Source organism: Symphalangus syndactylus, chromosome 1, assembly GCF_028878055.3.
Source record: "Symphalangus syndactylus isolate Jambi chromosome 1, NHGRI_mSymSyn1-v2.1_pri, whole genome shotgun sequence".
Lineage (NCBI taxonomy): Eukaryota > Metazoa > Chordata > Mammalia > Primates > Hylobatidae > Symphalangus > Symphalangus syndactylus.
Window position 1 is genome coordinate 14,601,526 of NC_072423.2, and position 16,199 is coordinate 14,617,724.

At 36.5% G+C, this 16,199-nt stretch overlaps 1 long non-coding RNA gene across 1 annotated transcript; it reads right to left on the reverse strand.

Annotated features, from left to right (window-relative positions):
* Positions 1-1,833: 1,833 nt before the first annotated feature.
* Positions 1,834-15,187, reverse strand: LOC129491932 (uncharacterized). Its single transcript, XR_008660668.2, has 3 exons — positions 15,062-15,187; positions 3,666-4,291; positions 1,834-2,038 (listed from the first exon to the last, which is right to left on the reverse strand). It is a non-coding gene; the product is annotated as an uncharacterized lncRNA (long non-coding RNA).
* Between the last annotated feature and the right edge of the window lie 1,012 nt (positions 15,188-16,199).

Below are 16,199 nucleotides of genomic sequence, written 5' to 3' on the forward strand. Positions count from 1 at the left end.
TGCACAGGTTACACAGCACTTTTACCCCACATTTCTTAAATTTCTCTAATTTCTCTACCCACTTTTTTTCCTTTCAATTTCAGTTTGGGTGATTTCTACTGACTTACTTTCAAATTCACTGAGTCTTTTATGTTGTCAAACTTACTAAATAATCCCTCAAAGGAACACTTCATTTCCATTACTCTATACTTTCTAGCATTTCCATTTGATGCTTTCTTAAAGTTTCTTTATCTCTGCTGAAATCACCTATCTAATCAGTGATGACGTCTTGCTTGTCCATTAGAATTTCTAATGTTTAATTATAAATATTTAGAATTTCCTACCTGATAGTTTCAACATCTGTGTCACATCTGAGTCTGATTCTGATTATTGCTTTGTCTCTTTAGATTGTTTTTGCCTTTTGGTAAGCTCTTTTTTTTTTTTTTTTTTTTTGGTGGTTGTTATTGAAAGCCAGAAAAGTAGTGCGGGAGAGCAGGTAGTGAAGTGAATATATTTTCTTATTGGCTATCACTTTAGTGTAGGGGTTTGTGTTAATATAGTCAGAAGTTGTGCTGGGAATGAAGTTATCATTAGATTGGCCACAGGCATTGAATGTCATATTCTTCCAATGATGCATTGGTTTTAAGTGGTACTGTCTGGCCTGGTTTTTCCGGAGAGCTTCTTTCTTTCAATTTCTTCTCCCCACTTGGCATTTCCTCCCACCCCCGCCAGCCTATGCACTACTCTCTGGAGAGAATGTGTCTCTTCAAAATCTTCTGACTGCGGTGATGTGGGCTGGGGACAGAGGTCATCCTCTGATTTTCTGATTAAGGCTCGGTCTTAGGCAGCCATTGCATACCTGGGTCTCAGGGGTGTGCGTGTGTGTGTCTACCTGGTTTGTCAAGTGTGTGTATTGGTTCTCAGGTGTGTCAGCTTCCCAAATGCTCCTCTTTGTACTCCAGCTTCAGTATTGGGGCTAGCACGTATTCCTGCCCATCTTCCGGGTGTGAAGTTTTGATCTTCCTATCTCCTTCCACCAGCCCCAGTGAGTTTCCGCTCATGCCTAAAGGCAGCAGTTTTTATTGTTACAAATTGCCTCTTGTTTTGTGAATGGAAAAGAGCACATTGATCTTGGGAGAAGTTTCAGCAGGGGCTGCTTTTCTCCTCCTCTTGTCCTGCTCAACACTCAGGAAATTTTCCACAGTGTCCTCCCCTCAAGCACCTTTGTCGAGAACCTTCTTAGTGAGCTGCTGTTTGTACTCACGGTGGAAAGCGCTGCATGATCACAAGAACACTTTGGTACCCACGAATCCCAGGAGGTTCACGCTCTCACAGTACCCCACATTTGGCATACAACCATTTTTCCATTTGCTCTGCTATAACAAAATACCTGAGGCTACACAATTTTTAAAGACCAGAAATTTATTTCTCGTGGTTCTGAAGGCTGGGAAGTCCCAGACCAAGGCACGGCATGTCTGTGGTCTGGTGAGAGCCTGCTCCATCAATGCTGTCTTCTTCTGGTGGAAGGCAGAGGGGCCAAAGGAACAAGTGCTTTGTTCTCACATGGCGGAAGATGTGAAAGACAAAAGGGACAACAGGTGCTAAAGTGAGTTCCCTTCAGTGCTTGTATATGGCACAAACCCTTTCATAAAGCAGAGGCTAATGACCTAATCACTTCCCCAAAGACTCCACCTCTTAATACCACTACAGCAAATATTAAGTTTCAGCACATGAATTTGAGGAGCATTCAGACCATAGCATATAGTGTACTAGTTTACCTCAGCTGCAGAAAAAAACAAAAGGACAAAAAACAAAACAAAACAAAACCCACAGACCAGGTCATTATAACAGCAGAACAGCAGAACAGCAGACATTTATTTTCTTACAGTTCTGCAGGCCAAAAGTCTGATAGCAAGGTGTCTTCAGAATTGTTTTTATCTGAGGATCTCCAGGAAATGTGTGTTCCATACTCTTTTCTGAGATTCTGGTGGTTTGCTGGAAATCTTTGAAGGTCTTTGGCTTGTGACAGCATACCTCTCAGTCTTCGCATGGTATTCTCCTGTGTGTGCGCTCAAATTAGTTTTATTTTTATAAGAACACAATTCATACAGATTAGGGATCCACCTTACTCCATTATGACCTCATCTTAAATAATCATATATATGGCCGGGCTCAGTGGCTCACGCCTGTAATCCCAGCACTTTGGGAGGCCGAGGCGGGTGGATCACGAGGTCAGGAGATTGAGACCATCCTGGCTAACACGGTGAAACCCCGTCTCTACGAAAAAATACAAAAAATTAGCCAGGCGTGGTGGTGGGCATCTGTAGTCCCAGCTATTCGGGAGGCTGAGGCAGGAGAATGGCGTGAACCCAGGAGGCGAAGCTTGCAGTGAGCCGAGATCGTGCCACTGCACTCCAGCCTGGGTGACACAGCGAGACTCCGTCTCAAAAAAAAAAAAAAAAAAACTCTATTTCCAAATAAGTTTATATTTGGAGTTGCTGGGGCTTGTGGCTTCAACATATGGATTTCTTGGGTACAAAATTCAATCTATAACATACAAGATCTGTCAAGATTTGTCCCAAGTAACCAAATTTATACTTACTTGTCTCTGTAACTACCTATCTTTCTCTAAAAATTACCCTAGTAATTTGTTTTGGGACATTAGCACTCCAATAGGCTCAGAGAAGTTGTAAGTTTATAGTTTGGCCAGCATTTTTCTTGTCATAAGTGTGAATACAATGCTCTTTCTAGCTCTGTATCTCTGACATGAAATGAGAACTAAATCATGTTATTTTGATTTCTAAAAATGGGCTTTGAGACCTAAGAATGTTTACAAAAATTTCACCTTACTCTTGATAATTTCATATTTGTAATAAGTTATTCATGCCGTGAGTTAACATTATGTATCTAATTTTAATACTTACAATTTATGATGTCTGAAGAAGGAAACTTTACATATCTTGAAAATTTCCTGAATCAATAAGCATTTAATAGATGCTCAATAAATATGCAATGGATAATATAAATGCTATCAGACATAGAAACGAACAACAAAAACCATAAAAAATCACATATATTCTGCATAGATATGCATATACCTAGATTATATATTGCCATGATTATTTTTGGTATGGTTGACTTTTTTTGTCTGCGCTGATATCGATTAATATAACAAAACAGCAAAACAGAGAAGATAGGCTAGTTTGTAGAAATTTTATGGTTGTCATAACCAGCAAAGCCACGGAATGTTTATTCCTTTGTAAAGGAAACATTTTAAACCTTTGGGATAAGTCTGCCTCATTTTGTAAACACAGGACCTGTGGACCCTCTAAACAGATGATTGGCTGATATTTTATATAAAAACGTGTGTGTATATATACCTGATTTTTAGTGCTCTCATTACTATGCGACAAAGATTTCAGAGAAGCACCTGACACAGTTCAAAATATTTCCAAAGATTTACCTCTCTGGGCAGGCATCATGATTTACTACCGCTGTCGGCTGGAGAAAGCTTCTGTGCCCACCAACACAATGCAGTTTGATATCATGCCCAGAAATGCCAGCACTGGCAAATGTCTCTCTTCAAGCAATAGAACATGATTGTGTAAGTTCCCCATAGGGCTATTTTCTAAATGGTCTGAGAAAGTATAGTGGGAATGGCTGAAAAGAATAAATGTTTCTCTTACCCTTGTGGTTGGCAAGAAGAAAGACCAACTTATTAAAAGATGGGTCTAAGGGAGTGAAAAGGAAATCATCTTCCGTCACCATTTGCATTTTTCTAGATACTCTCAGCAGGATTTACTTTGCACATGTATCTGTTTGAACTATGTAAGCCCCTCATTTCTTCATTATCAACACACTTGGACTTCTTGCAAGAGCAGGAATTATTATTTTTTAAAGATTAAATGCATTTACTTTATAAGCTTTGTGCATGGAAAGCTTGATATGTAAAGGAGATCTTAGGTGTTTTTGATCACTGTCAATTAGAATACTCCTTTAATGCTGAAGTCAAAGAGCTTGTAAAATGACTTAAAATATGTGTAGTTAAGTGTGGATTATATAATATATATATAAATATATGAGATGAGAAAGAATTGAATGCAGGTGTTCTTTGCCATTACGAATGGCTCCGCTTTGCCATGGTCGTATTTTATATCATGTATTATGGTTGCTGTTTCATGAAGAGATGTGCAAATGGTTAGGTAGAAGCCACAGCCAAATATCAGGAGGAACTGAGCTCATTGAATTAAAGGCCTTGCAATGTTCAAATTGCCTTCATCCCCACTTTTCTGCATCTCTCCTTAATGATATCCTAGAAAAAAGGTACATTCATGTAATAAAATCCAGGCTAGTCCATTCAATTTTAAATTTAAATCTTACCTTTCATCAAAGTGTCTTCTGCTTTCCATCACAGGAAGAATAATTAGGAAAACCAGAGGACACTAATGTCAAATTTGAAAATATTTACAGAATTAATGGACGTTCTGTTGTGTTTTATTTTTACACACTTGGACAGATGTGGTTAAAATGAAATGCCCAAGCTTAGATTCTTATAGGAAAACAAGACCTGAATTGCCTTCCAGTTCATATTCCTCAGTGCGCAAATGGGGAAAACGAAGTCCAGAGAAATAAAGTGCGTTCCTTATGACATACTTGGCATTAGAGGCAACATTGGGAATACTGTATGATCTCTAGTATAATGGCATTTTATTCAAGTCTCCGCTGTTCACAATCTTCTGGACCATGTTTTAGATCCATTCTCTTTTCAGCTTCATCTATTCTACATTTTCTATTCTCTTTCACATTACCGTCCCCCTTTTCCTTATTCAGGGCCAAGTTTTAGATTGGCACAGCTAGAAGTTTAGTTAAATTCAGAGGAGGTGGAAAACACAAGTAAATGCATTTGAGAATAATTCATGCCAGTCTTCTCACAGTTGGAAAAAACAGGTATAAATATGGAAATCAGAAAGGCTCATTTTCTGTAGCGTAGTGTTGGATTTTAGTTGGAGGTATTAGTCCACACTCAGGGTGTTCAAACTAGATTTGGATTATATCTAGTCTATACATATACAATTACCTAGATGCATTTTTTCTGTTTATATGTATATGTATTTGTATATTTATATTTATGTTTCTTAACAAAGTCAGCTTAGGGCGGCTACAAACAATAAAACCCTAGAAGTAATGGGTATAATTACCATCTAAATCTTGGTTTATAAGTACCATTCCCTACAAAAAGAACCAGATCTATTTGAAGAAATGGCTTATCCTTAGGCTTGGGTTGGAAAAACACAAAATATGTCTAGAACACTTGGTACTAGAAAGTAAAGCAGTTATGAGAAATTGATGATAAATAAAAATCTCTCACTCCTAATGCTCTAAGTAAAATGATTTAGATAGGCATCCTCCATGTCCCTTGAATTCAGATTTCTGTCAGTAAGGATGACCCTTCGGTATTGAAAGTCAGGCCTTACAGAATAAAGGTAAATAGCACATATTAAAAATATATGTATTCTCTACATTATCTCACAGCTCCAGGATTCCTAGTGAAATCAAAAGCCAACTCTGAGTATTCTAGAGGTTATATCAGCAAATGTATACTAAAATGTGGCATTTTGTTATCGATATTTTTAATTAGCAACACTGGGAGATTACAGGTGTTAACTGAACTCTACATAGGTCCACAACTGCTGACTGAATGAAAAATACTTAGATGATTATTATTAGAGAAAAACAAAGCCTACAAAAATTAACACGTATAGATGCAGAGTTTCTCCATCTCTGTGTCAACAATCTTCTAGCCAGAATTATTATTTCTCTTTTTGATAAGGTTTTAATTTTTAAGTACTTTTAAATATGCATAAAAGTTGCAGAAATAGCACACACAGCTGCTTTATAACTTGCATGTAACTTGCTGATGAGTTACCTCTTTTCTCCCAATACATCAGTGTATATAAGAACAAAGACATTCTATTATCTATTCAGAGGTTAACTTTAATTTAAGTAAATGAATATTAATCCCCTATTACCATTTAATACACAGAACCCAACTTAGTTCAACAATTTCCTCAAAAATATCATTTTTAGGTCCAAGGTACATTGCAGGGTTATGGTGATAATTCATGACTTATGCACTTAAGCCATAAAACCACAAACATAATAACACAGTCCTCTCAGTGCATGGTATTGGGAGGCATACAATATGGATTTATCCAGGAGTTAGAATATGTCATTTAAGATGGCGTCTGATATTTTTTCACTGTAAAGAACATATTAACAATAATGTTGGAAGTATTACATAATAATGATGTGCCTGTAGTATGTATTTTGTGTGGAGATATTTTTAAAATATGAAATTGTTCTGAATCTAATCAAACTCAATCATCACTTTTAGCATCATTGATGATTCTTGTCTCAATCTATGATTACAAGGGTCATTGTTAAATAGTGATTTTCTAATTTATCTCTCCTCATATTTTCTTCGGCAATTAGTAGAAGTCACATAGTGCTTTTTGGAATTTCCCTAGTGGGACCCATGAATTCATTGGGTGCACTTTCTATTTTCCACATTATGTAGGGTGAATTTTTGCTAATTATTCTGGCAGTGCAAAACTAGGTTGTCCTTATCTGTAGCCTAAAATAATTGTTATTCCCACACAGTTTTCTTGTGTCCTTTTAACTTCTATCCGTTTTCCAATCCAAATGCCAAAGCTGCATGTCTTACATCAGCACCTAAATTCTAAGCACCGAATTATATTCTAGTTATCTACTGTTGCATTACAAACTACTTTGAATGTTAATGACTTAAAACAAACAAAGGTGATTCTATTTCACTAATATGTAGTCCAGGAATTTGGCCAGGGACCAGGTGGGCAATTCTTCTGCCCCATGTTTTGTCACCACAAAGTGATGCATACTTGATGGTATGCAGCTTGTGGCTGGATTTGCAGACTCCAAGATGGCTTCGCTCACAAGCCTAGTGCCTGTTTAGAAATGTCAGTTGGCTGGGCTCAGATGGGCCGCTCTCCTTTCCCACATGGTTGGTCACCAAAGTTCCTGGGCTGCTTCTATGACAGCTCAGCGTCCTGAGAGTGAGTATTCTAAAGAAGAGAAACAGGAAGTTGCTAATATGTTAGCAACGGGGCCAAGAGTGGAATCGTGGCGCTTCTGCTATGCCTCTTCCACATGAATCAGTTAATTAATTTTTGAAGATGAGGAAATGTAATTGGAAACAATGCTGCAACAACTGAATACATGTATAAAAAATAAACCTCGAACATAACTTCATATAATATAAAAAATTACTGTGGATAATAGACCTATACAGAAATCCCAAACTATTACATTTCTAGGAAGCATAGAAAAATATGTATTTATGATTTGGGGGTAGGAAAAGACTTCTTTGCATGCCATGAAAAAAATCATAAAAAACGGTAACTTAGAATTGATCCCAATTTATAATCTTTATTCTTTAATGTACATAAATAGGAAAATTAACAGCCAAACTAGAGATTCTAAGTAAATTTCACCATACATATCTTAAAGATATTGCATCTAGGGTATATGAATAACTGCTACAAATTAACAACAAAAATAGAAACAATCTGCCACCAAAAGACAAAAACATTTAAGAGACACATCACAAATGAGAATGTATACATTAAAAGAAGGTTAAACCTCATTCGTTATGAAGGAAATAAAGATTAAAATCATTGTGAGATACCACTTCATATCAACTAGAATAGCAAGAATTAAAAACACTTTCAAGAAGAGCAAATTAAGTCCAGTGTAAGCAGAAAACAAGAATTAGAGCAGAGATCAGTAAAACTGAAAATAGGACATCAATAGAGAAAATCAGCATAACTAAAAGCTAATTTTCCTAAAAGTATATAAAATTTATAAGCATCTAGCCATGCTAGCTAGCTAAGACAGAGAGAAGATATAAATTCCTCATATCAGAAATGAAAGAAGGGTCTCACTGTGGACCCCATGGACATGAAGAGGATAATAAATAAATATTGGAAACAACTCTACACTCACAAATTTTATAACCTAGATGAAATGGACTCATTCCTTCAAAGACACAATCTACCTAAACTCATATAAGAAGAAAAAGATACTATGAAGAGACCAATTTATAAAAGAATTTGAATCAATTGTTAATAACCTTCCAAAACATAAAACACAATGCCCAGATCAGTTCACCAGTGAATTTTCCCAAACATTTAAAGAAGAAATTATACCATTTTTTACAACCTTTTACAGAAGACAGAAACAGAGGAAATACTTTCTAACTCATTTTATGAGGCCAGCATTACCCCAATACCAAAACCAAACAAAGTCATTACAAGAAAATAAAATTACAGATCAATATATATCATAAATATAAATGTAAAACTATCAATAAGATATTAGCAAGTTGAATCCAACAAAGTATAAAAGTAACTATACACCACAGCCAATGGGAATTATCCCAGGTATTCAAAGCTTTTTCAACATTCCAAAGTCAATTAGTTTAAGCCTTTACATCAACAGTTTCAAGAAGAACAACCATAAGATCATGTCATTACATGCGGAAAAACATTTGACAAAATTCAACACTCATTTACATACACACGCATGCAAAGTTTAAGCAAACTTGAAATGGCGGGAAATAATCCCTAGATAATGTAGTAAGAAAAGACAAGGAAATTAATGATACACAGATAGGAAAGGAAGAAATAAAACTGCCTTTGTTCTCAGATAAAAATATTCCCTACATAGAAAATCCAAAAGAATTGGCCAAAGAGAAACTCCTGGAACTATTAAACAGTTATAGAAATGTTGTAGCAGTTATACAAAGATTAATATGTGAAAGTCAATCACTTTCCTATACACCAAAAATGAAGAAGTAAAATTTAAAATTAAAAAGGCATTAACATTGACATTAGCACCTAATAAAATGAAACCCCTTTGTATAGATCTAACAAAATATGTACAAGATGTATCAGGGAAATTACAAAATCTGATTGAAGGGGGCAAATAAATAAAATAAAACACTCAATTTTCCTAGACAGAATGACTCAATAAGGTCAAGAGGTCAGTTTTTCCCAACTGTATCTGTACGTTAAAACAATCCCAATTAAACACCAGTAGGTTATTATTATTATTTTTTGTATATCAACAGACTGATTCTAATGTTTGTATGGAAAGATAAAATACCCAGAATAGGCTGGGCGCAAAATACCCAGAATAGGCTGGGCGCGGTGGCTCACGCCTGTAATCCCAGCACTTTGGGAGGCTGAGGTGGGTGGATCACGAGGTCAAGAGATCCAGACCAGGACTAACACGGTGAAACCCTGTCTCTACTAAAAATAGAAACAATTAGCTGGGCGTGGTGGAGGGTGCCTGTAGTCTCAGCTACTCAGGAGGCTGAGGCAGAAGAATGGCATGAACCTGGGAGGTGGAGCTTGCAGTGAGCCGAGACCGCGCCGCTGTGCTCCAGCCTGGGTGACAGAGTGAGACTCTGTCTCAAAAAAAAAAAAAGAAAAAAAAAAAAAAGACTCAGAATAGCCAATTCAATGTTGAAGAAGAAAAGAAGAAAAACAAAGTCAGAGGCCTGAAACTACCTGACTTCAAGACCTACCAGAAAGCTTAAATAATCAAGACAGTACGGTGTTGGCACAATAACAGACAAATAGATCAACAGAACAGAATAGGGAGCCCAGACATAGACCTGCATAAATATAGTCACCTGACTGACAAATAAGCAAAGGGAATACATAGAGCAAAAGAAGACTTTTTGCCAAATGGTGCTGGAACAACTGGATATCCACAAGAAAAAAAATGAGTCTGGACACAGAACTTACACCTTTCACAAAAATTAACTCAAAATAAATTATAAACAGAAATACAATATGCAAAACTCTAAAACTTGTAAAGATAACATAAGAGAAAACCTGGGTATTTTATGTATGGTTTTGGCTTTTTAGATACAACACAAAGGGCATGATCTATGAAAGAAACAATTGATAAGTGGGACTTTATTAAAATTAAAAACTTCTGCCCTGTGAAAGACAATGTCTAGTGAATTAGAAGATGAGTCACAGATTGGGAGAATATCATTGCAAAACACACATCTAAGAAAGGACTGTCATCCAAAACATACAAAGATCACTTAAAACTAAACAAGAAGAAGACAAACAACACAGTTAAATGGCAAAAGACCTGAATAGACACCTCACCAATGAAGATATATAGATAGTAAGTAAGCATATGAAAATATGTTCAACATTATATGTCATTAAGGAATTGCAAATTAAAATGTCAATGGGATATGATTACTCACCTATTAGAATGGCCAAAATCCAAAACACTGACACCACCGTATGCTGGCAAGGATATGGCGCAACAGGACTCTCACTGATTGTAGGACTACAGAATAGCACAACCACCTTGGAGGACACTTACACAGTTATTTATAAAACTAAACATACCCTTACGAATGACCAGCAATCACACTCTTTTCTATATTCCCAAATAAACTGAAAACATATGTCCATGCAAAATTCTACATATGGATATTTATATCAGCTTTATTCATAACTGCCTAAAAGTGGTAACAGTCAAGATGTCCTTGAAAAGGTGAATGGAAAACCAAACTGGCACATTCATGCAATCAAATATTAGTGATAAAAAGAAATTAGCTACCAGTTACAAAAACACACAGAAGAACATCAAATGCATGTTCCTGGGTAAAATAAGCCAATCTGAAAACCTACTGAATGATTTTAATTATATGATATTCTGGAAAAGGTAAAACTATGGAGACAGTAGAAGGATCAGTGGTTGCAAGGAATTAATGGGGAGGGAGAGATGAACAGGTGAAGCACAAAGGATTTTAGGGCAGTGAAACTGTTCTGTTTGTAACGCAGTGGTTGATACATGTCATTATACCTTTGCCAAAATCCATAGAATGTACAACACGAAGAGCAAGCTCTAGGGTACATTAAGGACTTTGGGTGATAATGATGTGTCAGTGTTGTTTCATGAGTTGCCCCAAATGTGCCATCAAGGTTCAGGATGTGGATAGTGGGGGAGATTGTGTGTGTTTTGGGGGACAGGTGTGTACGGGAAAGTGCTATTATTTCCATTCAGTTTTGCTGTGAACCTAAACATACTTTAAAAAACTGTTTATTAATTTAAACACAGTGTGTATGTAGTATACACACACATACACACATATATATGAAGACTGACAACATCAAATGTTGGTGAAGATGTGGAGCTACGTATAAATTGTTTCTGGGAGTATAAAAATCTTGCATCCACTTTTGAAACCCATCTGTCATTTTGTTATAAAATTAAACATGTGCCTTCCTTATGACCTAGCAGTTTGGACATTGTGTATATGAGCAACAAAAACAAATGTCCACAAAACATCTGCGTAGTTATGCAGCTTCATAGCATACTGGTGCAAACATTTCTTTCATGGCAGCTTTGTGTTCCTTTTATATACCCCTCAATTTAAGAAGGAATAACTTGCTGTATAGTCATACAATTAAATATCACTCAACACCCAAAAACCTGAAAAATGTATATGAATCATTATAACATTATCATAGTGCAGAAGGCAGGCACAAAAGAAAATGTGCCACATTATCCCATTTATATGAAATTGAAGAACAAATAGAATTAGGCTATGGTCATAGCAATCACAAGATTGGTCATCTACAAGAAAGGCAAGACTGACTGAAAGGAGGCAAAAGGGAATTTTTGGTGTCCTTGCATTGGCTACTTCTTTTGCTTGGAATGCTCTTCTCCTGGATTTCTACATCCCTGACTCCTTCAGTTCATTCCAATGTTTGCCTCAACAAATCCTTCTTAAAAAGGAGAACTCGAACAAGCTACTTTAGTGTTGTTTTTTTCATCTCTGTGGCATGCCTTGCCTTCTTTCATAAAACAAAATGTCCTTTTTTATTTTTTGAGATGGAGTCTTGCTCTGTCCACTAGGCTGGAGTGTAGTGGCACAATCTCAGCTCACTGCAAGCTCCACCTCCCGGGTTCAAGTGAATCTCCTGCCTCAGCCTCCTGAGTAGCTGGGATTACAGGCGCACACCGCTATGCCCAGCTAATATTTTTTTGTATTTTTAGTAGAGATGGGGTTTCACCATGTTGGCCAGGCTGGTCTCGAATTCCTGACCTTGTGATCTGCCCACTTCGGCCTCCCAAAGTGCTGGGATTACAGGCGTGAGCCACTGCGCCCGGCAAAATGTGCTTTTTTTTAAATTTAATTTTATTTTTTTTTGCTTATTGTATATTCTCCTGAAATCATAAGTCCCTTGAATCCAGGGTGCTGGTTTCTTTCCAGTGCATCCCTGGGACAGTGTTGGCACATAACTGATACAGTAGGTCATCTCCATAATCTCATTACTGATTCAGATCCAGGGCTACTCTTCTTCTAGAATCAGTGATCTCTCCCCTGTCCCTGCTTACTCTGTTGTTTATTCCATACTTTGTCTGGGCTTTGGTGGCTTTATCCCAACAGTCTTACGGCTTCAAATGTCTCTCCTGTCAAAATTTTCCATGTCCTTCTATCTTTGAATTCCCGTAAATGACACTGAGCTCCTGGTTTTCCTGGGACTAGCTCCACATCTAACTCTTTTAGTTGATTCACAAAATATTTCTGAACTACATGTATGCTAGTGGGGGAGCTAAAACTAAACACAAAATACCTAAGTTAGTAGAATTTTTAACCAGAAAATGTTAATATGTGAGACTGAAATAGTACTTATTCATTCATAATTTAGTGTCTTAAACACTATGGAGACTTTTTGCTTTACATGTTTCAATTAATATATTACGAATATATGTTAAAACATATTATCTTAAATGATTCTAAATTAAAAATGAGAAATTAATTTGCTGTTTTAACAAAGTCTAGTAATGCATTTGTCCTAAATATTATTTCCTTTCCATCTGTATGGACATGGAAACCTTCCCCCACACGCACACATTCGATTTTGTATTTGTTTGGAAAGAAGTACTGCTACTTTTATGTAAGTTTAGCCACGGATTCAAACTGGTTTAGATGAGATTTGCTTAAAAACCAGTAGGCAATATCTACATTACAATTTCTTACTCTTTTTTTCCTTTCATTTTTTTTCAGTTCCATCCCTCTGAGTCGTTGCTCATCAATCATACTGGGAAGCTGACTTTTATTCTGCACACTTCACCACTAACTGCATTACAGAGCTGAAAAACTTACTCAAAGTTTAGAATGTGATAAACGTAATCAAATTGCTCTAGTCAAATTCTAACAGTGGTGAATAGATGACACTAATTACCTTTTGTTATTATGCTACAAATGTGGTTTACTCCATCTTTATTCATGAAGAAATATCATACAGCCCACTGAGAGGACTGCAGCAGGATGTAATATTGGCTTATTTGTTTCCTTAGTTTTACTTCTTTCTTTACCGGCATCCAAGAGATGAAATTTTAAGCTGCAATATATTTATATGCGGTAGTTTTTTACCCACTTTGGAACATAATTGTTACCCACTGCAAAGCCTCACAATTCTGCATAAACAAGTGCTTTCAAAACTCCAGTAAAATGATATAAACTTTTTTTTGTGGTGGTTGGTACTTACTTTTGTTTCAGAGTAAGTGACATATATTTTTTTAAGTGAGTTAACACAGAAAAAAATGGAGCATGTGCTAAAAAATGCATCGAGATGAAATTGAACCACTCTTTTCAGAAAAAAGTATGGAACTATGCTACCTTTAAAGTTTTTTTCTACATTTTTACAGGTGGAAATTTCTCAGTAATTCACCTTCAAACTAGTTTATAGGAAATAATTATTCAAACTTGCTTACAGGTTGTCTGGTTGAAATAATTTACATACCTATTTCCAGTGGTCATAGTAGAGCCAAGTTTCAAAAACCTGTCACCAGATGATTACATACGCATTCTATACATCAAATGCTGTACTAGGCACAATTATCTGCGAATGCTTCTGTTTCCATTTGTCAGATAACCAGAAACTGCTTTTTTTTTAATGCTTGCAAGGTTCAACCAACCTAAGTTTTTTCTCATGAGTCCATAAGGCTTACTTAGGATACTAAGGTTAGGTTATTAAAATAGTAAGCGGAAGTATGCCTATAACATCATAAGTACAATCGAATATTAATTGATTTTAGAACCATTAAATTCTTAGCATACCAATGGAAAGTATATCTGAAGTTCAATAAAGAAGATTTAAATGAAATGAAGAGTCTGGAAGTTAATATACACATGGAAATTAAATAAATTAAAGTGTTTTAGGATCCTCCCAGAAATAATCAGTATAGGAATACAAGATGTAAACCATGACTATAACTTACAAAATCACCTGCAGCTTAGGAAAAGCATATACCTAACATGCTCAGGAAAATTCACTTTTATGCCTGATGTCCTGGTTTAAATATTGATAACACTTCCTTTCAGTTTTAAAAATGGTCTGCTTAGGATGCAAAATTGGGCTGACACACTACTTATGGACAGTTATAATGGAATTACATTCCATTCTCAGAGCAAGTGAAGTCTTAGAAAGGATTTAAACAGATAATTCCTTGACATAATTCATATTGCTGTGTGGAGAATAGATTGGAGAGAGCAAGGCACAGAATGAGTACAAGAGTGGCTATGGCACAGCTGGCAAGGAGGAAGGTAAGGAATGAAACTGGACAACAGAAACGATCCAGATCTTAGAATTCTTTAAAGCCACTATAGGCCGGGTGCGGTGGCTCACGCCTGTAATCCCAGCACTTTCGGAGGCTGATGCGGGTGGATCACGAGGTCAAGAGATTGAGACCATCCTAGCCAACATGGTGAAACCCCATCTCTACTAAAAATACAAAAATTAGCTGGGCCTAGTGGTGGGCGCCTGTAGTACCAGCTACTCGGGAGGCTGAGGCAGGAGAATCGCTTGAATCCGAGAGGTGGAGGTTGCAGTGAGCTGAGATCGCGCCGCTGCACTCCAGTCTGGGCGACAGTGCGAGACTGTGTCTAAAAAAACAAAAAAAGCCATGATAATATGTTTTGGTTATTTCTCCCTCTTACCTTGAGATGAAACTTTTTTAAGGCATTAAGTAGTTTAATTCAAATATGAGATTTATATTTCTTCAAATAATTTGCTATTTTGCATATTATAGTGGTATAGGGCTGGACGGAGGAAGAGCAGTTGGAACCAATTGTGATGCTGCAACCAAGAACAATGAGGGCATAGACTGAGAGGTGACCATGGAAACATATGGAGGGTTTGGCAAGAGTGTTAGAGGCAGAGAAGCTGGATATATTAATGGATTCAGTGCTGCATGTGAAGGACGCATGGATTTACTGCATCCCTCACAAGGGATGACGCCTGGGTTGCCTGACTGAGCAGTGAGATGGGTGTTATTTATGGAATGGGCTAGGCATGTGTAGGATTTAGAAAGAAAACATCTAATTCTGTTTGTAAATATTAAGTTTGGAACGTCTTGAAGTATCCAAATCCCAATAGCGAATTGAATGTACAGCCTGGTGATCAGAGAATTCTGATATAAGGATATAAATGTTGACATTATTAGAATATGATATTCAAAGTCATGTTGCTATTTACCGTAGCTTATAAGTAACACATTTTTGAGAAAAAAATACACTGTGGTACCCTCTCTGATGGCAAATGGATTTGGTAACCCCAGGACTTTGGCTTTGTCAAGGTGGATTACTCAAAGGGTCTCGATTTCCTGGCCCGTTTGCTTCTCCCTCAGAATTGTTTTAATGGATGCTGCTCCATTGTCTGCCAGAAACTCTGCTGCTGACGTAGGACTGAGGCCAGCCTCCCAGTGATAGGAAAATTCTTTCTGAAAACCAAAATAATTTTTATTTTATTGTCAAAATCCAATTACTTAATCAATATATGTTTCACAGATGGTTAAATACAAATAACTTCATTGGTATATATTGTGTATCCTTTCGATCTACAGATTTAGGTCTTCTGTAAGACTTTTTCTAATATTTTCAGGTATTCATAGCTTAAAAAATCATACCTAGCTAGAAAATTTTAAATAAAGCTACTTTTTATAATGAAAAGTAGTTTAATATATTGAGAACGTAAATATTTTATCACAAAAAGTAATGGAAGTAAAAGTCAAGATAGACTTATTCTACAGATGTATAAAATATGAAAGAAACAGACATTTTCTACAATACAAATACA